We start from the raw sequence: 25695 nt of genomic DNA, 5'->3' as shown, positions 1-25695 counted from the left end.
ATTATGTAGATCTGGATTCTTCCAGCCACCAGGGGACAAGTGTGAATTCAGTGTGACTGAAGAGGCATCTGCCATACTGCAACTGAAACACAGGCTCAATTGCTCACTGCTTGCAGAGTCCAGTTAACAAGAGTGGGGTATGGTATAAAGAAAGTGAGTTATTTAAAAGCTTAGCTTAGGGGAAGAAGTAAAGGCTCCTCCCTTTAAGGATACCACTTCACTTTTGGGACAGAAAGCAGGGACTTTTAAAGGGAGACTTGGTATGAACAGCAAGCATGGAGGGAGCCAGCAGGTGGGGGTCTATGTGACTTGCTTTGGTGTCTTATATACCCTATGGTATATAAACTGGCACCATTTCAGGCAGAGCAAGGTTGTAAAGTGCTCATTGTCGGAAGATACCCTCCAGGTGGGAGAGAGTTCTGTTGCAGGCATATTTTAGGTTGTAAATTGACTATGCTGTCTTGAGGTAATCACCTGGTGGGAGAGATTTCTTGCTCTGGAGCTTCTAAGTCAGCAGAGAGTCAACTTGCTGTGTAGAGAGTGTCTGGTGAAGGGAAGGTAAAGATTATGATAGTATTTCTAAAAAGCTAAGTAAGAAATGGGAAATGGGGAAAAAGAAAAGAGAAAAGAAGAAAATAATTTAAAGAAACTTCTTTCTTTTAGAAAAATAGGGGTACTCAGTTACAATACAGTGTATCCCATCTCCTACTCTCCTGGAAATTTTCATTATTACGGTAACTGGGTAAGGCAGCAAACGCAGGAGCATTGTCTTTAGAAGGTTATCACTGAAATGTACATGTTGTCCTCAAAATCAAACTGCATGAAGGCAAAGAGGTTGGCTTGTTCACCTCCATATCCCTACCTGTGGAATGTAGGCAATCTATTTATGTACTGAATTAAGAATGTGTATGTAAATGAATTAAAGAGGTGAGGAGGAGGCAGGGTGTCTCTCCTCCTTGAAGACTTGATACTCTTGTCTAGCTGATTCATTGACTTTGCAAATTAGAAAATGGGAAGAAATGGGTCACATGTAATATTTTTTAAGGGTGTGATTAAGTAGGATTAAGAATGGGAAAGTTTGGAGCCTGAGGCTCCACAGTGGGAGAAATGGAGAGCTGGTGGGTAGTGTAAACTTCCCTTTCCAATAGCCTTTTCACTTCCATCAATGTCTCTATACTGTCCTACCATCCTTCCTCCAACTTCAAAAGGAGAATTGTCCTTCTGACTCAACAAGGCTAAAATCTCTCCAGTTCTAGACCTCCAACATTTTTTCTTTCTCTCCACTGCTGTTTTCATATAAATTTTCGGCCTCCAATATATTTTTGCTCTTTTAAAAATTAATATATAATATTATCATAGATGTATATCTATTTATATAGATGTACATATTTTAGAAGTACATGTGATAATTTAATATTTATATAATTTATAAAGATCAACTGTAACTGGGATATCCATCACATAAAATATTTGTATTTTCTTTTTGCTGGAAACATTCAAATTATCTTCTAGTTATTTTGAAACATACAATAGATCATTATAAATGATAGCCACTCTACTGATCTATCAAACATTAGATTTTATTTCTTCTATCAAACTGTATATGTCTACCCATTAATCCATCTCTCTGCATCCTTCCACATCTCTACCCTTCCCAGCCTCTGATAACTACCAAATTACTCTCTATCTTCATGAAATCTACTTTTTAAACCCCATATATAAGTGAGAACATGTGCTATTTGCCTTTCTGTGCTTGGCTTATTTTCCTTAACACATAACCTCCAGTTTCATCCATGTTGTTGCAAATGACAGGATTTCATCCTTTTTGTGGCTGGATAATATTCCATTGTGTATATATGCCATACTTCCTGTATCCATTTGTCCACTGATAGGCAATTAGGTTGATTCCATATTTTGGCTATTGTGAATAGTGCTACAATAAATATGGCAATGCACATATCTCTGATACATTGATTTCTTTACTTTTGGATATATACACAGTAGTAGAATTGCTGGATCATATGATAGTTCTATTTTTAGTTTTCTGAGGAATTCCATATTATTCTCTATAGTGTCTATACTGATTTCTATTCCCATCAACATGTACAAGTGTTTCCCTTTTTCTACACCCTTGCCAGCATCTGTTATTTCCTGTTTTTGATAAAAGCCATTTTAACTTGGGTGAGATAATGTTTGGATATTTGTCCCCTCCAAATCTCATGTTGAAATTTGATCCCCAGTGTTGGAGGTGGGGTATTGTGGAAGGTATTTGGGTCACGGGGGCAGATCATTAATGACCAGCTTGGCACTATCCTTGTGATGAATGAGTTCTGGGTCTATTAGTTTCTGTGAGATCTGATATTTTTTATTTATTGTTTTTTTGTTTTGTAGAGATGGGGTTTTTCCACATTGCTTAGGCTGGTATCAAACTCCTGAGCTCAAGTGAACTGCCTGCTTTGGCCTCCCAAAGTCTTAGGATTACAGACATGAGCCACTGCACCCAGACCTGATTATTATGAAGAGTCTGGCACTTCCTTCCTCTCTTTTGCTTCCTGCCATGTGATCTCTACCCTACAGCTCCCCTTTGCCTTTCATCAAGAGTGGAAGCTTCCTGATGCCCTCACCAGAAACAGATACTGGCACCATGCTTCTTTCACAGCTTGCAGAACTTTGAGCCAACTAAATCTCTTTTCTTTATAAATTACCCAGCCTCATGTATTCCTTGATGATAACCCCAAAATAGACTAAGACAGATGATATCTCATTGTGGTTTTGATTTGAACTTCTCTGATGATTAGTGACACTAAACATTTTTTCATGTATGTACTAGCCATTTGTATTTCTTCTTTTGAGAAGTATCCATTCAGGTTTTTGTCTATTTTTAAATTAGATTATTTGTGTTTTTTTGCTATTGAGTTGACTGAACTCCTTATATACTCTGGTTATTAATCCCTTATCAGATGGATAGTTTTCATTCTGTGGGTTATCTCTTTACTTTGTTGTTTCTTTTGCTGTGCAGAAGCCTTTTAACTTGATATAATCACATTTGTCTATTACTGCTTTGGCTGCTTGAACTTTTGAGGTTTTACACAGAAAATTCTTTGCCCAAACCAGTGTCCTAGAGCATTTCCTTAAAGTTTTCTTCTAGTAGTTTCATAGTTTCTGGTCTTAGATTTCAACCTTTAGTCCACTTTGATTATTTTATTTTATTTTTGGTAGAGACAGAGTCTTGCCATGTTGACTTGTCTGGTGGCAGGGCTAGCATGTTGAGGACAGCAGTGCTCCTCTGCCAGCCCTACACTAATCACCACTGGATTCTTACATGTGAGAGAATTACATTAACACTATATTTTCATCACTCTATTTTGTTGTCCTTTTGTTTCTGTAGCTTAGCAATTACCATAATGAGCTCCTTTATTTCATATTTAAAAAGTAATATGCATTCATTGTAGAAATTTAACTTGATAAGTAGAAAAACAACATAAACAATAGCTTTTGATCCCTTTTACTAATTTATGATTCTGTCTTCTATTTTTAATTACTTTCTTTTCTTTCTCTTACGCACAAGCTTAGACATACCCCAGAATTATCCCTTATCTTTCTATTCTCTGTCACAGAGAATAATTCACGTAGTGCTTGATTTCATCATTAATTTGTTCACTCATTCAAAAATATCTAATGAAACCTACATTCTGCTAAGTGCTGGGGATACAAAAATGCATCAGATGTGTTCCCAAGGAGACCACGGTCTGGAGAGGAGAGGGAAAGGCAGATATAAATAAGTCCTTTTAACACAGGGTGCTAAGTGCTTTGATGGAGCATTGTATGTGGGATTACAGAGGACGGCACCTCACCAGCTTGATGAGGGCAGAGGAGTATGTCTCTATGAAGGCCCCCAGGAAAAGGTGAGCCTGGTAAAGTGAGGTTGGAAGGAGGAGGGATGAGGGAAAAGGGAGACAATGATCAGCCAAGGGGTCAGTCAGGAACCAGAAACCCAGATGTGAGAACTTTCAAGGCATTTGCAGGAAATGCAGTATTGTGTTGACATGTGAGAAGTGCAAAGCAAGGATGTCCAGAGCTGAGCTCACAAAGGGGTAAGATCACGTAGACTTTGCTTCTGGTTAATACTCTTCATTATTAAAGCGTTCTCCTGATGAGGCTTGAATGAAGAGTATTAACCAGAAGTATGAGATTAACTGGCCTACCTACAGATAGTGTATTCTGGGTGGTTGGGTGAAGGATAGGTTTCTAGGAAGTAAACAAGGGTGGAAACAGGAACCAGTTTGGAAAAGCTATTTGCAATGGAGTAGTTAAGAGGCAGCGTCAGGTAGATCTAAGGTACTGGCATTAAGAATGAAGAAATAAATGAACTTGAGAAATATTTAGGAAATAAAATGGGCATGGCTTGCTGAGTGAAGAGGAAATAAGATGAAGGATAAAAGATGACTCCTGGGGTTCTCACTTGGGTGGCTGGCAAGATGAGGGTGAAAGTGTTAGTGGCTTAGCTATCACCTGCTTATGAGGTGGTTTATATTGAAGGTAGGGAAGCTTAACCTTCAGACTTCCTTGCATGAAGCCATTCAAAGGCTCTGGGAAAGGCCATAGCAATTTTTTTTGAATCTGTATTCCTTTTCTTAAATAGAGCTCATACCCTTTTAAAGCTGGTATTAACCTCTGTCACACAAAACCTGAATCCACCCTGCCCATCCCCTTTCAAGTCATCTTTCTTATTAGCAGAATTAATCTTGCTAAAACTAAAATGTTGACATGTCAATCGTCTTCTCAAAAGCTACTGTCATCATGACAACAGACTTCATCAGATTAACTATTTTACTTTGAGATGGTCCTTTACTTCATCTAAAATTCATCTCCCAAAAATCTTTATAGTTTCAGAAAAGTAATTTTGACCTGTCTGTCTAAAAGCAGGGAAATCATTTACAAATGTTTGAATTCTTTTGTTCTTAGGCCTATTTACCAATTGAGTTGCCTTAGTTACAATTACTCCGTTGTACTTTCTTGTTTATCACTCATATTCTTGCTTTGTTTTTATACCAGTTGTGGCTTTTTCTACTTTAAAACATTTGCCTAATCTCAGACCTGGCTGTTCAGTTGTGAGTACTGTTTAGCATGACTGTACTCACAGAAACCACTGGCATATGCACATATCACTCTGTGTCATAGCCATCGGGCACATCCAGCAACATGATTACACTTTAGAATTCTGTTTTTGGTCATGTTAAGTCAAAGGCAATTTGTACTCTAGAATGTTCATTCAGAAGTATAAACCTCTGAACATCAGTTATTCAATAGTTGCAATATCTGCAACACAGCATACTATCATCTGCAGTCACAGAGGTGTTGGACCATTCTCTCATGTGAAAAAAGAGTTGTCTTTATTGTTCACCACATTGCTGCCTGGTAAATGGCTTGTAAGGATTTTCTTGCTATTTGAGCAGCTGCTATTCTGTGTATGAAAAATCTAATTTTACTTTCTAAGATTTCTTCCCATAATGTCCCGTCTGCTTCAACAGATTCTCACTCAGACACACTAAAATGGGACTCATGATATCAATTTATTATTTTAGCAATCTCAATAAACAAGGCAGTCTTACTATGCTCTTTTTACTTTTGGGATAAGGCAGGCCCAGCATCTTCCTAAAAAAGAACATAATCTGCAATCTCATGTTACAAAAACTGCAGTTTGGTTGTTTTCTATTGATAGTCCTTCAGTTTTTCTTATAAGAGGATAACGTATGAGAAAAGTTGTTATATAAATAAAACAGAATGTTTCTATTAGAAGACACTTCTGAGCCATAGAGCAGAGTGCTGATGTTTCTGACAGATTTCTCATTTCCCTTCTTCCAGCTTCTTCCTACTTCTTCATCCTCTCCATGTCTGTTCCATGTTGGCAGATACAAATCAGAGATGCGATGAGGCTGACAGCACCTGTAGAGGCCTAAGGGCTTCTCCTGGATAAAAGGACTTGGAGCTTCCCACCATCATTCCACAAAGGGAGTTAGGAGCCAAGAAAAGCAAAAAGTTGTAATCAGCAACATAGAACAGATGCAACCTGGGGCAGGTGGAGGATTTGGGAGCCCAATTATTTTTTGGGAAAATACTGTTTTAAGAAATTATATCATAATTCCCTTCTGTTATTCCAAGCCTCCTGATTGTTGTGGTACTTTGGGCATTCAGGGATGGGCTGTGTCAGTGCCTAGAACACAGCAGACAGTGAAGCCTGGCAGCAACCTGGAAGGTCGTTGTGAGATGGCTGGGGGGTGGCCTGCTGAAGATTGGAGCAGCAGCCTAGCTCCTTGCTCCTACCTGAGGGGACAAGCAGTACCCAGAACAGATGTGTGGAGCAGGTGAGCATTCTTTGGGGATTTTCAGAATTACCTAGGAAGGAGAACTTGGTAAGAGCCTAAACTTCCTTTTCGTCACAAATGACATGAGCCCTGATTTTTGTTGCTCTGGAAACACTAGAAAATATCTGGCCTACCCAGAATAAACCTTCCTGAGTCCATGTCCAAGAATGGGGCTAATTCCTGCTTCCTTTCCACATACATATTCACTCCTAGCTACCTTTCATCCCCTTTCTGTCTCTGTTAATTTTGGGGTTGACTAAGTGGGTGAACTAGACTAAAAGGGAGTTGGAAGGATTACCGATTGCAGCTTGCTATTCCACACCAGAAGTGGCCTGGGGTACTCATATAGTCTGGGCCCTGATGGAGAAGATTCTCCCAGCATCATGTGTTATATATGTCAGCGCCGTGTTCCCCAGCTAATTGATACAAAGGCTCCCTAAAGGTCAGTGAGGGTGGAAGCATCATTCCTCAGAGTTCCTTTGACTCAAGGTTTTACATAATTATTTATTGAGATGAATGGAACTTATTATTTCTTTCCTTTCTTCTTTCTTGTCTCATCCTTTTCCTTCCCTCCCTCCTACCTTCTTTTCTTCATGTGTCCTTAATCCTAGAACATTTTCTCCTCATTGTTTTTCAGGCTGTGTTGCTGCTAATACCAGTATCCTGTGTTCCTGCTAATACCAGTATCCCGTGTTCCCTGTTGTGGCCAGAAAGCTACTAATATCATTAATATTTTACAGGGCACAAAGGGAGCTAATGAAGCTTAAGGATAGGCTAGGAAGTTACTGTCTTACCCTTTTGGCCTAGAAATTATTATATGAAGACATATACTATTGTTTTAACTATATGTCATATTATATATGTTGAATTAAGATTGGTCTCAATATACAGATATGTGGTAACAAAATTCAAATTTGCTAATTCAGCATAATGGTTCAGGACTTTGAAACAGGACTCTACTACTACCTACGGAATCTATTCTCTTATCTATGTTGGAAAACAAGACTTATATGCATCAGTTTGGAATATTTTAGGTGAAATCATGTAGAAGCCAGGTTCTGGATGAGGTGTGGTGTGAACATTTATCTTCAGACTCACAGCTGCAGTTCACCCTCCCACCACCTATTCCTCACATCTATGCAGTCCTCTTTCCCATCCTATTGGAAGACTGGGAGGGAAATATCCAGGGCAGTAGGAAACTCCCTTGTCCTAACCTCCATAACCTGTTTTTCTACTATCTGCATTGATGACCAGAGGTCATAGGGGTTACTCTCTCTGCCTAAATGAGTGGAAGCAGAAATGTCACAGTTATGAAAGTAGTAGTTGAATTAAAGAAAGGAAAGGGGCTGCCAAATATTCTGTCAATTCTTTATGATCTTTCTGGAATCTCCTTTATATGGAAACTTCAGTCATTTGAGGCCTCCATTCTTAGAAAGCAAGCATCTCCACATTCTGTCCTTGACATAGATGTAATCGTTCATAAATATTTTGTCCATTTTGGTGTCCTCCATATCCTATGTGCTCAATACATATTTACTAAACAACCAAGTGATGCTTACTGCCTTTAATAGTGTTGTGTTGGCGGTATGAACACAATTTAATGCTAGAAGATATTAGTCATCAGGTCAGCCGTTTAGCCATGTCCTCTTATTGCCTACTCCTATAATTACACGATAAACACAGTAGCATGAGTGCCCAGGGACTTTATGTATCCTATTTTTAAATATTCATTTGTTTTGAGCATCAAAAATCAGTTATTGTGGCCTATTGTGTACTGGGCATTGAAACTGTAAGTGGTGCAGTGTACATTTTTTAGAATTCTCACAGTAGTGTGGTAAAAATTATCTTCATTTTTCATTCATTTATTGTTTCATTCAACAACCATGTGTCAGGATCTGTGTTAGATGCTAAGGAGACAATAATGAACAAGAAAGACAAGATCTTGACCTTCATGGCACTTAGAGCTGACACTTAGAGAAGTAACTGGTAGGTAGAGACGTACCAAGTGACAAAGGCAGGATTTGAATCTGATTCTAAAATTTATGCTGCCTCTGAAAAACAGTGATAATCAATTATAAAGAAACTGCTAAGCGCCAATCCTTTACAACTTGGCTCATTTTTAAACTTTTGAACCAATTCCATGTATTAAGTATGACTATCCTCATTTTACAAATAAGGAAATGGCACTCTTGGCTGTAGTCCCAGCTACTCGGGAAGCTGAAGCAGGAGAATCGCTTGAACCTGGATGGGTTCATTACTTGCCCAAGATCACTGAGCTAGTAGATGGCAGAGCTAAGATCTGGAAACACATCAGCCTGACTTCAGAGCCCATGCTGCTTCCATAGGTCACACTACTGGCCGGTGGTGTAATGAAGAGAAAAGTCCACAGGCCAAGCACTGAAGGAGCTTATGATGAGAAAAGTAAAATACACTTAAAGTGCAAAGCAGAATATAAGGTCACAAGAGTATAAGCAAACTGCTTTGGGATTTAAGGGGGATTATTTTGGTCTAAGGAGTCTTTGAAAACAGAGGACAAAAGAAAATACTCTGATAGACCTATAGCATATCAGCTTTCAAGTAGGCAATGACCTATTATTCTGAGTGAAAACACAATATAAATAGAAGTTAGGATTATTTCACTTCCTTAATCTTTTTTTCTCAAGGAATATATTAATTATATGCAATTTATTGAGTGTCAGAATAGATATGGCACTGTAAGACATTTCAATTTCAAATATATTAAACTGTTAAAACATGTGGATCATAGAATAAACTGTAACCTCCCAATGGGTTCTCCTTGCCTGCCACCCAGACAAAGCTGATTTATCAAGACAGAGGAATTGCAATAGATAAACAGTTTAATTCATGCAGAGACAGCTGTACAAGAGACTGGAGTTGTATTATTCTTCAAATCAGCCTCCCCCAAAACTTAGGGATCAGGGTTTTTAAGGACAATTTGGTGGGTAGGTTGGAAAGTGGGGTGTGTTGATTGGTTGGGTCACAGATGAAATCATAGGGAGTTGAAGCTGTCCTCATGCGCTGAATCAGTTCCTGGGTGGGGACCTGCAGACCAGATGAGCCAGTTTATTGATCTGGGTGGTGCCAGCTGATCCACCAAGTACTGGGTCTGCAAAATACCTCAAGCACTGCTTTTAGGTTTTATGACAGTGTTGTTATCTCCAGGAGCAATTCGGGGAGGTTCAGAATCTTGCACCCTCCAGCTGCATACTCCTAAACTATAATTTCAAATTTGTGGCTAATTTGTTAATCTTGCAAAGGCAATCTAGTCCCCAGGCAGAAAGGGGGTTTGTTTTGGGAAAGGACTGTTGTCATCCTTTGTTTCAAAGTTAAACTATAAATTAAGTTCCTCCCAAAGTTGATTCTGTCTGTGCCCAGGAATTAACAAAGACAGCTTGGAGGTTAGAAGCAAGAAGGAGTCAGTTAGGTCAGATCTTTCATGGTCATAATTTTCTCAGTTATAATTTTTGTGAAGGCAGCTTCACAACTAAATACAGTTTCTTTTTTTTGAGACAGGGTCTTGCTCTGCCACCCAGGCTGGAGTACAGTGGCATGATTTTGGCTCACTGCAACCTCTGCTTCCCAACTTAAGTTAGCTGGGACCATAGGCATGAGTCACCATGCCCTACTAATTTTTGTATTTTTTGTAGAGATGGGGTTTTGCCATGTTGCCCAGGCTGGTCTCAAACTCCTGAGCTCAAAGTGATTAGCCTGCTTTGGCCTCCCAAAGTGCTAGAATTACAGGTGTGAGCCACTGCGCCTGGCTGAGTGTTTTATTTTTTTAATTGATGAGTATGTCTTGCTCTCTGTTTGAGGTATTTTAATTAGTAAAAGTATTGAAGAGACATAGTCTATTCTCATTTTCTTTGAGGTCCCAGTGGGGCTGCTTTGTATGGCTGTTATTTTGTGCACTGAACATAGATACCCAGCTGAGAGCATGAAAAGAGTTTGAAATCAAGCCTGCATACTAAACAATGCTTCTCACTGCAGGACTGACTCACTCCCACCAAAAGAAGGGCATTTAGGAGCCTTCTTAAAATCTGTATAAATTAGGAAGATGTTCTACGGGCTAGCAGTGGCCCTGAGTCCCACAGTGGGAATGATAACGGTGCCACAACAGCCAGGTTTATATACTGTACTTCATATGATAACACATTTTAAATATGTCTACTATATACTTTAATAACTGTAGAAGTTATTAAATTCTTTTTTTTTTTTTTTGAGACGGAGTTTCACTCTTGTTACCCAGACTGGAGTGCAATGGTGCGATCTCGGCTCACCGCAACCTCCGCCTCCTGGGTTCAAGCAATTCTCCTGCCTCAGCCTCCTGAGTAGCTGGGATTATAGGCACGCACCACCATGCCCAGCTAATTTTTAGTATTTTTAGTAGAGACGGGGTTTCACCATGTTGACCAGGATGGTCTCGATCTATTGACCTCGTGATCCACCCACCTCGGCCTCCCAAAGTGCTGGGATTACAGGCTTGAGCCACCGCGCCCGGCCAGAAGTTTATTAAATTCTAAATTATATTTAAGATTAACTTAGTAATTAAGTAATTACATCATCATAAAATTTGTTAATGAAAATTTTTGTCAATTCTATATTTTTACACAAAGACAAATTATAATATAGGATAAAATTAAGTAACTTCAATGCTCAACTACACAATATTTTTGCACCTAACTTCAGGAGTTTCAAAGACCATCTAAATCTCATATTGTGGGATGTTTGGACCTCAGATTATACTAATATCACACTTATACTATTGTACAGAATGATCCAAAAAGTATTGAACACTTATAAATATTAATATAAACATGATCACAAACTAACATTTTCCATAGACATTAAAAAGGTCACTCACAGTTTGGTTCATACATGATTCTGAATTACCTGGTTACCGACAAATACATTTTGGAAGTGTTCAATTATTTTTTGATCACCCTGTATCATTTAACAACTTCTTCTGAGAGGTTTCAAACGCCAACTCAGCGCTCCTTAGCCTTGGATGCTATTGTGCCATGACTAAATATTATGGCTCATGTTGCAAGATGCATTTTAGAGGTTGGATTAATGGTTAACAGAGTAACATTTTATTGAACGGCAATAATTTTACTTTAGATTTCAGTAAGTGACGGCGGTATTACCTCTCTACTACAACACTCCCTCAAAATCAGATCAACACGGAACCACCCGCAGACAGAACCAGAGCATCTCTGAAAGCTTCGGTGTTGTCATAGTGACCATCAAATTGTGAGCCACTCCAGGGCTTATTCTCATAGAGAGTGAAGAGTCCCAGGACAATGAGTCATTATTAAAGCAGAGAGAAGTCTAAATGTTTCCCTCATTAGATCAGTGAGTGAGTGACTACAAAACACGGATCTGACAACCTGGGTATCATCACTAGCCAGGGGCCGTCTTCAATTTCACAGACCATGTAATGAAACTGTCATGTTAAACATCTATTTTCCTAGCTGAATGTCATCTTTAAGGAATTTTATTTCACTGGAGAGTTTGCTAAGGGAGACTGACTTGGATTTTACCAGTCCAACACTGAGCCAGAGGAATCTGCTATAGATGAGTGTGTGTGCACTTGAAGAAAATGCCACATACTCTGACTGCAACCATATACATGAGCTCATCAGCCAGCACAAATTCAAGTTGACCTTAACAGAAATATATTTATCTGTTCAGGTTTTAATTGGCTCTTACTAAAAATGAACATTCATACTTCAATATATCATTAATTTTGAAATATCTTTTTTTTAGATGAAGTCTTGCTCTGATGCCCAGGCTGGAGCGCAGTGGCACAATCTCAGCTCACCGCAACCTCTGACTCCTGGGTTCAAGTGATTCTCTTGCCTCAGCCTCCCATGTAGCTGGGATTATAGGCATGCACCAGCAGGCCAGGCTAATTTTTGTATTTTTAGTAGAAACGGGGTTTCACCATGGTGGCCAGGCTAGTCTCAAACTCTTGACCTCAGGTGATCCATCCACCTTGGCCTCCCAAAGTGCTAGGATTATAGGCGTGAGTCACCATACCTCGCTGAATACTTTCTTCTTAAAGAAAAAGAATTTCAAATGATGTTGACTGATTAAAGCAGATAATTTTCTTTTTTAAAAAATGGGAATATTTGTTCAGGGAACACATTTTAACCATGAATGAAAGCTGAATGCAACAAATGCAAAATGAGATCACCAAGGTACATGCCAAGTATTTTGCTTCACCGAACATCCAGAGCAGCAGTAATGAAAATGATTGTAGGGGGATTAGGGATATTCACTCTCAATGGTTAAATGGGTGGCAGTTTTTCTTGTCCTATACAATGATGATCCATAAATATTTACTGATATTTTATTGATTCAACAAGTATTTGTTGAGTGCATTGTCTGTGCCAATCATGGGGCTGGGTGATTGAGATACAAAGATGAATAAAGCAGAACCGTTTGGTGCTATGTTCTGCCCCAGCTAATCAGTGCTTCATAGAAGGCACTAAGAGCATGAAGGAGGAGAAGGGATCAGTTCTAGCTATAGGGTAGCCATGAAATCAGGAAATGCAAATACATTATTTTATTGTGTGTTATAGTATAAAACCAACAAACCATTTATTATGTATGTGCCTGTGTTTCTAGACTTGCTAGCCACCTATAAAAGGGTCAGGAAAGATTTTAAAGGAAAAGATGCTTGACTAAGGTCTTATATATCAAAAAATGTTCACCAAGTTTGAGAAAAGGGCCTGGAAAGACATTTCTGGTTGAAGGAAATGTCCAGGGAACTGCAAGCAATCTTCCTTAGAGTATAGGAGAAGATGAAGCTGAACATGTGCATAAATTAGGCTAAAGAGTAGGTATTTTTTTTTTTTTTGAGACAGGGTCTCTGTCACCAGACTGGAGTGCAGTGGCACGATCATAGCTCACTGCAGCCTCAACCTCTAGGGCCCAAACAATCTTCTCACCACAGCCCCCCAAGTAATTGGGACAACAGATGTGTGCCAACATGCCCAGCTAATTTAAATTTTTTTTTTTTTTTTTTTTGTAGAGATGGAGTCTTGCTATGTTGTCTAGGCTAGAAAAGTATGACTCTTATTCTGCAGGCAATCAGGAGCCAGAGAGGAGTTATGAGCCAAGCAGTAACCTGATGATTCAATCAAAAACTCTGTATGGAGTGTTTCCTAGTTTTCAGGCCAGTGCTAGGTGCTGGGTTACAAAAATCAATTAGATACAAGGAACTAAAAGCCTAATAAAGAAAAATATAAACAAGTTAGTGCAGTGAAAGTCATAGATTTTCCATAATAATGATGATGATAATAGCTTATATTTATTGGGTATTTATCAATACCATGTGCCAGGCATGTGCTAAGTGCCAGCATGTATTATCTTACTTAATTCTCCCAATGACCCAAACAAGTACTATTGGTTAGTGCTGTTTTATAGAAGAGGAAACTGAAGAACAGAGATTTGGTAACTTGTAGCTGGTAAGTGGTAAAACCAGGGTTCAATTCCTAATGGTCTGACTTCAGAAAATGTACTTTTAAACCACTAAGGGCTATGCTACTTCCCCATAATGAAAATCTCTCCTGAGCACTAGAGGCCACACTATTTAAGGCAATCCATTCTGCAGGGATGAAAGTGGGGCTGGAAAGTCTTCATGGAGATGGTAATGGGATTGGGGTGGGATAAGGAAGATCATTTTGATAGCTTAGAGCTTGGCAAAACCGGAGGTGGGACAGTGAACTAAGAGGCTAAGTAACACTTGGTAGTATCAGTAGGAAGGAGGGGAGACAACAGGGTCTTAGATATATTGTAGATGTGAAATGGTTTAGCATGCTGAATGAGTTTAGGTTTCTGGTTTGGATATTGAGATGGATAGTAGAGCCGTTAACCCTGATGCATAATGCCAAAGAAGAAACAGGTAAGAGTCGGGTAGGGGTAGAGTGGCTACATTTTTCACTGTTAAATTTGACAAGTCTGTGGCATAGCAAATGAAGAAGACAGTGATTGGATATGGGGTTCTGGAGTTTGGGATAAATATCAAAGATAGGGATTTTATTGAATGTCAACTTTGAAGACTTTCAAACTAATACATTACTTAATTGCTTGTGTCTCTCTGAGTGTCAGATCATAACTGCTGATTTCATTAAAAATGGGGCCAAATTTTTGGCTAAAAATGAAATAATAGCACAAGAAAGAAAACAGTGAAGCTGGCAAAGTGTACAGCTTCATTTAAAAGCAAATATGTAGGCAGGTTTTCTAGCTTATAGGGCTGTGAAAATGGCACTGAAGCACTGTGCATACCTTTGAGGAGAAAAATACATGGGCGAGGAGAGAGGTAGATTGAGGTAAAGAGGTAGAGTTTGAGAGAACAAGGGAAAGAATATTCCTGAATGTTGCCTTAAGCACATAAAAAGCTATAAGTATAAATGTTGTTGGTTCATTTCCTATTTTGAGAGTTCCTTGATCAGTCCAGGGTTTCTAAAAATTTATCATAAGAAACAGAACTAGGAGAAAAAGGTAAATTGTTTGAATGGATGCACGAATAGAAATAACTTGGGACTAGAAGATACCTCCTTCCCCAAAAAAGGCTAGGCTGTGGAAATCAAGTCAACAAATAAACAACCTTCAATCGATACATGCAGAGTCAAATTAACCCTATTATCATGTGGGTGGAGTCTGTTTTATTCCCTCGGTCTCTGGAATCTAGCAAAGGAACCAATACTCACCCATCATGGCAACACTTGTTTAGAAGGAAAACTACCATTCATGAATCATCGACCTAAGCATAACGAAAATTAGCCACCTGGGATATCATTGACAGAAAAATTGATTTCTCCTGTTGAAAGGTGCTTTGGTTAAAAAAAGTTCTGGTGCCAATTAATAACAACAGTAACAAACAGCCCTATTAAGGACCATTAAGGGCAATAAAACTCTCAATTAGGAAGCCAAAGATGGAAAAAGAACAAGAATGAAAAAAGCCCAAAAAGCAGTCATACACAATACTAGTGGGCATAGAAGGAAGGAAATTCTCCAAGTACAGTTTTAACAGGGTGTTCTTGGACAGAATTCTGTAGAGGCGGAATGAAGTGGGCAGTGGCCCTATGCTGGTACATTGTATGTACAAAACAGCAGGTGACAAGAGAGAGGATTTCAAAGACATTTTCTTTCTTGGAACATATGGGACTTTTAAGGGTAGTAGGGGAATACTTGGGGAATTATTTTTTCCTTAACTCATTTTTGAATGCATATGACTGTTAGAAAGTGCCAAATGAGATCATCATCTTGAAGAGATTGTTAGATATAACAGTATCAGTTGAGATACTTTCAGCCCCAAGCCACAGAAATCTCCAGTTCAAATTGATTTAAATATTAAAAGCATTTATTATAATCACATAAGTGGTTTAGGGGTAGGGGATGGTAGGTGGTGCCTGCTTAATTGGGTGACTCAAAACCTCATCTACATTCTTTAACCCTTCTCTTTTGCTATTCTTGGTATTAGCTTTGTTTGCCTTTATGGCCATAAATGACAACATCCAGAGAAATACAAGACCATCTGTTCATTTGTATTTCTCTCGGAAAGGAGAAATCTGTCCCTCAAGCCCTCAATTCTTATACCTCAATGGCTAGAACTGTGTTCTGTGCCCAAAAATAAACCAATCATTTATAAGAGGAATCAATTATGACCCAACCCCTGGAGCTGGAGTAGGTCCAGCCTCCCCTGAAGCACATGGCCCCTCAAAGGAGGTTGGATATCTGAACAAAACTGAGGTTCTGAGAATAAGGAAGAGAGTAAGATGGATCCGGGGCAGGAAATCAATGATGTCTGCAATAAATTAATTTCAAAAGCCTTTTTTTTTTTTTTGGAGATGAAATCTCACTCTGTCATCCAGGCTGGAGTGCAGTGGTACAGTCTTGGCTCACTGCAACCTCTGCCTCCTGGGTTCAAGCAATTCTCCTGCCTCAGCCTCCAGAGTAGCTGGGACTACAGGCATTCACAACCATGCCCAGCTAATTTTGTATTTTTAGTAGAGATGGAGTTTCACCGTGTTGGTTAGGCTGGTCTCGAACTCCTGGCTTCAGGTGATCTGTCTGCCTCAGCCTCCCAAAATGCTGGGATTACAAGCGTGAGCCATGGCACTGGGCCACAAAAGGCTTTCTTGGATGATTGAAAATATTTACTAAGTGTACCTTATTTATATAAGGCTGATAAATCTTTTAGCAGTCTCAGCAGTTTGATAAATAGCTACTTGTCTCTCTTGATTTTAATAAAACGATTAACATAATTAAATTGTAAGACTACTTTAAATAGATTTTTCAGTGTGATAGGCTGGTATGGTCAATTCAGTTTGGCATAGGTTTTTAAAGTGTCTGTTCAGAATTCTTTTGGCTGGATTGGTTCACAATAAATATCAGTGATGATGAATGAAATCTGGCAGTTCACTCGTTCTCCATAATTTAGAAAGGTGCTAACATGCCTCCAAAGTGTTGGAGAATCTGTTCCTACTTCCTACTGCCTTTCATCTGAGCATAAAAGATAGGCTTTTAAAGTCCTACTTGCAAATGCCTGGACAGTTTTCTGGAACTCCAAGAGATACTAATCAAGGAAACAGAGGATTTTTAGGAGAAACTGTAAACTACTCCATCTTGCAAGAAATAGAAACTGACTGGAACTAACTTAAGCATAAGAAAGAGTTTATTTTAAAAGTTCACACTGGGTGCAGTGGCTCACCTCTGTAATCCTAATACTTTGGGAGACCAAGGTGGGGAGATAGAGTGAGTCCAGGAGTTCCAGACCATCCTTGGAAACATGGCAAAACCCTATCTCTACGAAAAATATAAAAATTAAGCTGAGCACAGTGGCTGATGCCTGTAATCCTAGCACTCTGGGAGGCTGAGGTGGGCAGATCACAAGTTCAAAAGATTGAGACCACCCTGGCCAATGTGGTGAAACCTTGTCTCTACTGAAAATACAAAAATTAGCTGGGCATGGTGGTGTATGCCTGTAATCCCAGCTACCTGGGAGGCTAAGGCAGGAGAACTGCTTGAAGCCAGGAAGCAGAGCTTGCAGTAAGCTGATATCGCACCACTGCACTCTAGTCTGGGCGATAGAGCGAGACCCTGTCTCAACAACAACAACAAACACAAAAATTAGCTGGCCATGGTGATGCACACTGGTAGTCCCAGCAGCTTTGAAAGCTGAGGTGGGAGGGTCACCTGACCACAGTGAGCTGTCATCTCATCGCTACCCTCCAGTCTGGGCAAGAGGCAAGACACCATCTCCAAAAAAAAAGATAAAAAGTTCAGGGTATCCCCTGGAAGCCTAAGGCAGGAATTCAGTTGAGTCTCTGGCAGTTTTGCTTACTTGGAAGTGGAAGCCCATGATGAGATGGGAAGATCCATTTCTTGTCTCTACTTCTGTCTACAGTCCTGTTTCATTCTCTCCTCTCCACAAGCTGTCTTTCTTATTTTTTCATATCTGTGGTGGGTAGATGATAGCTACTTCTTATTCTCTGCTCAGAAGACAGTCCAGACTCTTCGAGTGTCTCTCAGTTCCAAAGAGAGAGAATCTGATTTACAAATGATGCTGAGCTCTCTTGCTAGACTAGGAACTTTATGAGGCCAAATACTCCACTTTCAGGCATCTCTTAGTTCTCATGCTCTAGAACATGGTTGGTATATAGTGGACACCTGAGGAATGTTTGTTGAAGGAAGGGAGACTTTTCCAAAAATGACGGCTATCCAGTGTTGAAACAAGTGGCCCTGAAGACTTGTGTTGATTCCTAGCAGTGGCAGAGTTTAAAAAAAAATGTATAAATATCTGCTTACTAATATTAATGGCTAACATTAATTGTTCACTGTATGTGCTGAGTACTGGGCTAAGTGCTTTACATGTACTGTTTCATATATTCCTCATTCATATAGCTTAGATTAAGGAACTTGCACATACTCGCCAAATTAGTAAGTGGTTGATAAGGCATTTTGCCTAGTTCTGTCTGTCTGGATCTAAAACTTGGTGACCCTCCAGCATAACTCCAATATAACTCCAATAAGATTTTTAGGAGCAATTCTGGAGGCCTGGTTGACTCAGTCTAGTCTTGTCCTTATAAGTATGATCTGGGGCTTAGTAAATTTCTCCTCTTAACCACTTTATCAACTCCCAGCCAAAAGATTTTCCCTTGCTTACTGATGAGTAAAATTCCATCTTTAGGAGAGTCATTTCTTTCTTTGGTTTAATATAACGAGTATCTCATCATCATAGAGTACTTGGCAGGTTACAAAGACTTTTACATGATGATGTCATTTTTATGACAGTCCAGTGACATCAATAGGGCAGGGATAATTGACTCCCATCTTTGAGATAAGGAAATGGAGGTTCACTGCGGCAAGCTGACTTGCTCCAGAAGAGATGATTGGACACTCTACGGAGCCTATGAACTCATTGCTTAGTGGTAGAGAGGAGGGACCTCCTTGGTCATGTCCCTCGGGGTGGGTAGTGAAAGTCAGGAGAGAAGCAAGAGTCATCTCCAGATGGGCTGGGAGGGACAGACAGCCACAGGCCAACTGGTGCTGAGTTCTCTTGCTAGACTAGGGACTTTATGAGGACAAACACTCTGTTTTCAGTCATCTCTTTATTCTTATGCTCTAGAACATGCTTGGTACATAGAAGGCATCTGAGGAATGTTTGTTGAAGGAATTAAGACTTTTCAAAAAATGACAACTATCCACTGTTGGAATGAGCTACACTGGAGTTGTGTGAATCCTAGCACTGGCAGAGTTAAGAAAAAATGGATTAATATCTGCTTACTAATATTAATGGCTAACATTAATTGTTTACTATGTGCTGAGTACTGGGCTAAGTACTGGGCTAATACTTTACATGCATTGTCATGTATTCCTCATTCCAGCCACATGAAATAGGTTCTATCATTAGCCACATTAAAACCAAGGCATGGAAAGTGAAGTTACTTGCTCAAGAATCCATTGCAAATAGTATGGCCAAGATTTGAACCCTGGAATACTGAGTTAGAGCCTTGGCTCTTAATCATGTTAGCAATAGTTTCCTAGATGAGACAGGAGTCTGAAGTAGATCACCCCTTAAGAATTTTTCAAGTATTTAAGATTCTCTGGTTGTTGGCCATAAGATTAGTACTCCCACACAGAGAAAGCTGGGAACAAGAACTGGCTGAAGACTGGGTGTGGTGGTTCACACCTATAATCGCAGCACTTTGGGAGGATGAGGTGGGAAGATTGCGTCAGCTCAGGAATTTGAGATTAGCCTAAGCAACACAGCAATACCCTAAAAAAATAAATAAATAAATTAGGTGGGTGTGGTGGCATGTGTCTGTATCACAGCTACTCGGGAGGCTGAGATGGGAGGATTGCTTGAGCCCAGGAGGTCAAAGCTGCAGGGAGCTGTGATGGCACCACTGTACTCCAGCCTGGATGACAGAGGGAGATAAGTCTCAAAAAAAAACAAAAAAACAAAAAAACAAAATAAAACAAAAAAAAAAACCCAACGAACCAAACAAAAAAGGCCAGGTGAGGTAGCTCATGCCTGTAATCCCAGCACTTTGGTAGGTCAAGGTGGGTGGATCACTTGAGGTTGGGAGTTTGAGACTAGCCTGGCCAACATGGTGAAACCCCTTCTGTACTAAAAATACAAAAATTAGCTGGGTGTGGTAGTGTATGCCTGTAATCCCTTGGGAGGCTGAGGCAGGAGAATTCCTTGAACCTGGGAGGTAGAGGTTGCAGTAAACCAAGGTCAGACCATTGCACTCTAGCCTGGGTGACAAGAGCAAAACTCTGTCTCAAAAAAAATCCCCCCAGACCGTGCGGTATTGAGGGGGTTGGCTAAAGTATAGTTATCTGGGTCACTCAGGAGATCAGGTGAAAATACTATTTGTTTAAGGGATGATGGGGAGATTGTAGGAAAGGATATTCTAGGCAGAGGAGTGATATTTAATTATTAATAGATTTATCCATTCAGTAAATATATTTTGTTAGTTTATGTCTTTTATTCACTCATACACAATTCATTGTCTTCTGGTTTGCTGAAGCAATAAGTGAGACATTTGTTGCAATAAGTGACATCTGTCACAATAATGTCTATCAAAGTGGCTGGCCATAAAGACTCTAGCATCACATCCATCTGAAGAGCATTCTAGATGAAGGCGATTTATTTTGCCATTCTTACTCACCTTACAGTATTTCAGGACAGCCAGTTTCATCTTCTTTCTCTTAAGCTTATTCTTCTCAGGAGTGGTGTAAACATTAAGTAAATACTAACGGAATATCTAAGTGCCACGTACTGTTCCAGTACTGAAGATACAACAGTGAATAAAACAGACAGGATCTCTATTCTTTTAATTCTAAAAAACAAAACAACAAAAACAAAAATAACTGGTTGTAGAATGTAGAGATGTAGAGAGGTTGGTAAAGAACAAGTTGATTTTGGTTATATTTGGTATGAAGAGTCAGAGGATATCCAAATGGAAAAGTCCAATGATATTCTCTATGTTCAACAGAAAAATAATTTATGCTGTTGCCATAAAAAGTTCTTCCAACACAATGTGTCATAACTCTCCTAGTTTGGCTGTGTGTATTATGGTACTTCTGGCTCACAGTATCCTGCTAACATACTCTCATCTTCTATTACTGATAATACTGCAAAGTTATGAGAGGAGCAACACTCCCTTTTGGGAAGACAATTGAACATTACTCTTAGTGTCTTTTGTCAGAAATTTCATTAGAGAAAGTTCATGTAATTTCAAAACTGACAACTACAAAGAAGTATCTTCTACACAACAAAAAGAAAAAAAGCAAACAAAATATATCTTAAGGCTTTAAAGAGTTCTAACTAAATTTGCCTACTGTATCATTTCTTAACAAACAGGGATCTCAAATTTAGAATGCTATATTATCACCATTCTTGACAATAAAACAAAAATTGCAAACATATTAAGAAAACAATACAACCTAAAACAAAACAAGTGATAATCCATGTAAAAAATTATTTGATGGAATAACATTACTGTTTAATAATAAAATTCTGCTAAAGCTTTAGATATATCAGAAAAAACCTACACTGGCAAACAATCATCAGGGAGTCAACAATTGAATGTTGCCTGTATACTAATACTAGGGATCAAGAGACTCTTTAAAAAAAGGGAAATAAGGCAAGATTTTGCTTCACTGGGTCTTTTCTCGAAGGATTACAAACAAAACCCATGACTCTGGACATAAAAATGGCAACAATGACACTGGGGAGACTACTAGAGGCAGGAGGGAAGGAGAAGGGAGAGTTGAAAAACTACTGGGGGTTAGGCGCTGTGGCTCATGCCTGTAATCCCAGCACTTTGGGAGGCTGAGGTTGGTGGATCACCTGAGGTTGGGAGTTTAAGACCAGCCTGACCAATATGGAGAAACTCCATCTCTACTAAAAATCATAAAATACTTGGGTGTGGTAGCATATGCCTGTAATCCCAGCTACTCAGGAGGCTGAGGCAGGAGAAATGCTTGAACCTGGGAGGCAAAGGTTGCAGTGAGCTGATATCATGCCATTGTACTCCAGCCTGGGCAATAAGAGTGAAACTCCATCTCAAAAAAAAAAAAAAAAAAAAAAAAAAAGAAAAAGAAAGAAAAAGAAAAAGAAAAGAAAAACTATTGGATACTATGCTCACTACCTGGGTGACAGGATCATTCATATCCCAAACCTCAGGATCATGCAACATAACCATGTAACAAACCTGCACATGTACACCCTGAATCTAAAATAAAAGTTGATATTGTAAAAAAGGCAAAGAAGAAAACCCATGACTCCTGGGAACAAGCAGTCAGCTTCCCATGTGGCCAAGGCCATCTAGGGGCAAACTTGGAATCAGATAGGCATAGGTTTTCATCAGACTCCTGTTTACCAACAGAACGACCTTGGGGAAGTTGCAAAACCTCTTTGAGCTCATTTCTTCACCTGCGAAATGGTAAAACTAACCTTTATCACGTAGGATTGCTGTAGGAATTACATGGGAGTTGTGAAAACAGTCTAGGACAGTGGCAGTGTAGACTTTCAATAAATGTTAGCCTCATACTTTTTCCCACATTCGTTCCTTTGCTTTTAGGAAAATTGCTAAGATACAGAGGAAATTCACTCCCTCATTCAATTAAACATACACAGTTATTATCTATCTGAGGCACTATGTACAGATGTATAGGTTGTTTCCTGCTGAAGGGAGATTGGTGACTGGATTCTGGCTCATAAACACTCATCAATCTTGGTATTCTGTTTCTAATTTGCACAATGGTGTTACATGTGTGTTTCAGAAGTAACAAAACTGAACTTTGCCCACATGTAGCTTATGCCTGAGGGGAAAACAGATATGTAATCAAGAACTACAATACAATTTTTTAAAAGTTAAAAAAAAAGAACTACAATACATATAATTAATGCCAGTCTAAAGAAGGCACTATAGGAACAAAAAAGACATTTAAATCAGACAAGTTGCGGGACCCAGGATCAGTGACCCAGGATCAGTGACTTAAAAGATGACGGGGAGATCATAGGAAAGGATGTTCTAGGCAGAAGAGTGACATTTAATTATTAATACATTTATCCATTCAGTCAATATGTTGTTTTAGTTCATGTGTTTTATTAATTCATACACAATTAATTGTTTTCTGGTTTGCTGAAGCAGTACATGAGACATCTGTCACAATAATGTCTGTCAAAGTGGCTGGCCATAAACGCTCCAGCACCACATTCATCTGAAGAGCACTCTAGATGAAGGTGATGAAGGTGACTTATTTTGCCATTCTTACCCACCTTAAAGTATTCTAGGACTGCCAGCTTCATCTTCTTCCTCCCATGCTTATTCTTCTCAGGAGTAGTGTAAACATTCAGTACACACTAAAGGAATATTTAAGTGCCACGCACTGTTCCAGTACTGAAGATACAACAGTGAATAAAAAAGGCGAGATCTCTTTTCTTGCAATTCTAACATTCTAGTAGGAGAGGCGAAAATAACTGGGCTAGAAAAATATTAAGTAGTGAGATGTACTTTGGGAGAGTCTAAGCAGGGTGGAGGTGCTGGTGGTAGGTGGAGTGAGGATGTGACCTTAGAATGGAGAGTGGAAGAGTGGGAGAGTGAGAAGGCCTCTTCAGGGAGGCGTCATTTAAGCTCAGTCTGAATGGCGACTGTGGGAAGACTGGGATGATCATATCAGGCAGAGGGAGGAGCTGTTACAAAAGTCTTAAGCAGGGAATAAACTCTGTGTTTTTGAACTGGCAAAGACCAGTGTGGCTGAAGTGCAGTGGGTGAAAAGAGGGGCAGGAGATGCAACAGGGAGAGAGGCAGGTGCCAGACCTAAGTGAGGCCCACAAGCTTCAGAGCGGTGAGCTGAGAGACTGGCTAAGAGTTTGATATGACATTAGGAAAAGGACTGTGTTAGGTGATGAGGAAGTCATTTGGGAGATATAGGCAAAATACAGATTCTGATAATCCCTGCATGGAGGATCTGGGAGGCATTATTTCTGCTCAGGGCTTTGCAGAGACTCCTAGGAAGGCCATAACTAAAGTCATTCAAAGAAAACCTTTCATGTGTATGTGTTCAAGGAAGGTCTGAATACTGAGTCTTATCTCTATTACTTGCTCTCAAATCAAAGTCATCAACACACAGACCATGAGAAGTTAGAACTCTTCTCAGGTGTGCCCCTAAATTCTAATTAATGTAAAATTTATTTTTGCAACATTTGAGTATACTTACCCTGATGGTGATTTCTGTTTGATGGGATGTTAAACTAAGTTGTTTTATAAGAGGAAAATATATCTTACTATGACTGAAATGTTGAGGCAGCACGTAATGTCATATTGGTAACAAACATGTGATATCTATTTATTAGAGCATGAGAGAATTTTGCCTTCTGGTATATGAGGCAGACATTGCTGTTTGCCTACCTTATATCAGTGGTTTCCCCTTCATTCTTAACAACAGAACCTCAATTTTGTTTGCCAATGAGCCCAACCAAAAATACTTGTCTTCCTTGCAGCTAGGGAGCATCCTGTGACACAGTTCTGGTTAACATACAGGTGGAAGTTCCTAGGGAGGGTGTTCTCTCCTGAAGAAAAAGGCAAAGTCTGGAGAAATCCCCTTTTTCTGGTTCCCCTTTGTGCATTCCCTTCCTTCCCGGTATTTGTAATAATTGAGTGATTCAATGTTTGGAGTCTTCTAATTTCTTTAAACATGCTGGGGAGGATAGTCTTTCCTTAATGAAAAGGCAAAGTCTGGAGAAAGCCCCTTTTCCTGTTCCCCTTTGTGCTTCCCCTTCCTTCCTGGTATTTGTAATCATCTAGTGACTCAATGTTTGGAGTCTTCTAATTTCTTTAAACTTGATGCAAAACAGTATGTGGAGCTGAAGACCCCTGTCCCATGAGGAGTTGGGCTAAATCTTTGTGATACTTGTATTGATCTGGAGCTAAACTGTGGGCATAAAACTATAGTAAGGCAATTTTTGTCACAGGTACAGTATCTTTCAGAATTCAGTTTACTGAAGGGTTTACTTCACATATGTAATGATACGTAGTTTCTCCCTTTCCTTGATCCAGAAAATAGGTTTGTATGTATAATGTATGTATGTATGTAGTGATACATAGTTTCTTCATTTCCTTGATCCAGAAAAATCAAGTCAACAATTATTATTATTTTTTTTGAGATGGAGTCTCTGTCTGTTGCCAGGCTGGAGTGCAGTGGTGCGATCTTGGCTCACTACAACCTCTAACTCTCTGGTTCAAGTGATTCTCCTGCCTCAGCCTCCCAAGTAGCTGGGACTATAGGCATGTGCCACCATACCCAGCAAATTTTTGTATTTTTAAGTAGAAACGGGGTCTCACATGTTGGGCAGGATGGTCTCAATCTCCTGATGTGATCCGCCCGCCTCTGCCTTATACAGTACTGGGATTACAGGTGTAAACCACAGCGCCCAGCCAACAATTATTTCTTAAATGTTCATTTCACATATATATATGTATATATATATGTTACATTTGAAACTGAAATTATAGTCAGCATATATACATGCTGCATATATATATATATATATATATATATATATGCTGACTATAATTTGTTTCAAATGTAACACTTCTTTTTGTTCCATAAGTGATACAGAAATGATGAAAACAAGATTTTTTTCAAGTTCCTGGGTCTGTAAATTAAAAAAGAAAGAAAAAAAACAAATGAAAAAGAAAACAATATTTTTGTTCTTGGGAAGCTGGTAATTTCATGAGATGACAGATGTGTTCATAAATAAATGTAAAACAAGTATGTA

The 25695-nt window shown here is 39.3% G+C and overlaps 1 protein-coding gene across 1 annotated transcript in view; it reads left to right on the top strand.

Annotated features, from left to right (window-relative positions):
• IFRD1 (interferon related developmental regulator 1) overlaps positions 1-25695 on the top strand; it is a 54901-nt gene that overhangs the window by 675 nt on the left and 28531 nt on the right. The window lies entirely within an intron of this gene.

Source organism: Saimiri boliviensis, chromosome 10 (assembly GCF_048565385.1).
Source record: "Saimiri boliviensis isolate mSaiBol1 chromosome 10, mSaiBol1.pri, whole genome shotgun sequence".
Taxonomy (NCBI): domain Eukaryota; kingdom Metazoa; phylum Chordata; class Mammalia; order Primates; family Cebidae; genus Saimiri; species Saimiri boliviensis.
The sequence above is the reverse complement of the archived record's forward strand: the minus strand, read 5'-3'. Positions and strand labels throughout refer to the sequence as shown.